Genomic DNA, 1,114 nt, shown 5'->3' on the forward strand with positions numbered 1-1,114 from the left:
TGAGGAAGTGTCAAACTGTTTTCTGGAGCAGCTACACCATTTTGCATTCCAGCAGGGTATGAGGGTTCCAATCTCTCCACAGCCTCATGATACTTGTTGTTATCTGCCTTTTTCTTATAGCCATCCTAGTGTAAAGTAGTTTTTCAGTGTGGTTTTGGTTTGCATTTCCTTGATGACTAATGAGGTTGAGCATCTTTTCATGTACTTCCTGACCATTTGTATATCTTCTTTGGAGAGATGTCTATTCAGATCCTTTGCCCGTGCTATAACATGGGCAAACCTTAAAAACATTTAAAATTGGGGTATTTTCCTTTTGTATTGTGGAGTTACAGAAGTTCTTTATACAGTCTGAATATTAGATCAATGGTTTGCAAATATTTACTCCTGTTCTGTAGATTGTCTTTTCACTTTGTTGATAGTGTACTTGAAGCACAAAAGGTTTTGATTGTATTTAGTCCAGTTTTAGCCGTTACATTTAGGTCTTTGATCCATTTTGAGTTACTTATGCATTATGGTATGAGGTAGAGGGCATGTAATTTTAATTCCCGGTCAGTTTCTCAATAACCATGGGTCCTTTGGTAAGTTTCTGAACCTCCTCTCTATGTTTCGATTTCCTCATTAATAAAGTAGAAATAACAAAAACTATCTAAAATCAGAAGGTATGGTGAAGATAGAGAAAACGTACACACACTTAGTAAAGTGCTTGAAGTATCCTGACTGCTCAATAAGCGTGGTAGTTATTACTGTTACAGTATGAACGGTGAGTGAACGCTTTCATAGAGGAGGTGCCCCAAAGATGGGCAGCATTTTTGAGAAAGAAGTTTGAATGGGGGAACCTTGCTTAGTCTACCTGGACGAGCTCGTCTGAGATTGTTACAGGAGTGTGTGTCTTGGAAACAGCACTGTCTCCCTTTCACCTGTAGGGATTGGAAAAATTTAGAATTCCAGACCCATCCCAGAACTACGCACAGGAGCCGCCTGGTCACAGAATCTACGTTTGTATCCACTTCTCCAGAGGCAAACTTAAAGTTACCAGGGGAGACACGGATGGCGGTGACGGCGGTCGCCCAGGCTCGACCGCCTTTGGCCTTCAGGGGGCGGCCGAGGGACCCGG

This window comes from Crocuta crocuta, unplaced genomic scaffold, assembly GCF_008692635.1.
Source record: "Crocuta crocuta isolate KB4526 unplaced genomic scaffold, BGI_CrCroc_1.0 scaffold64, whole genome shotgun sequence".
In the NCBI taxonomy this organism is placed as follows: Eukaryota; Metazoa; Chordata; class Mammalia; order Carnivora; family Hyaenidae; genus Crocuta; species Crocuta crocuta.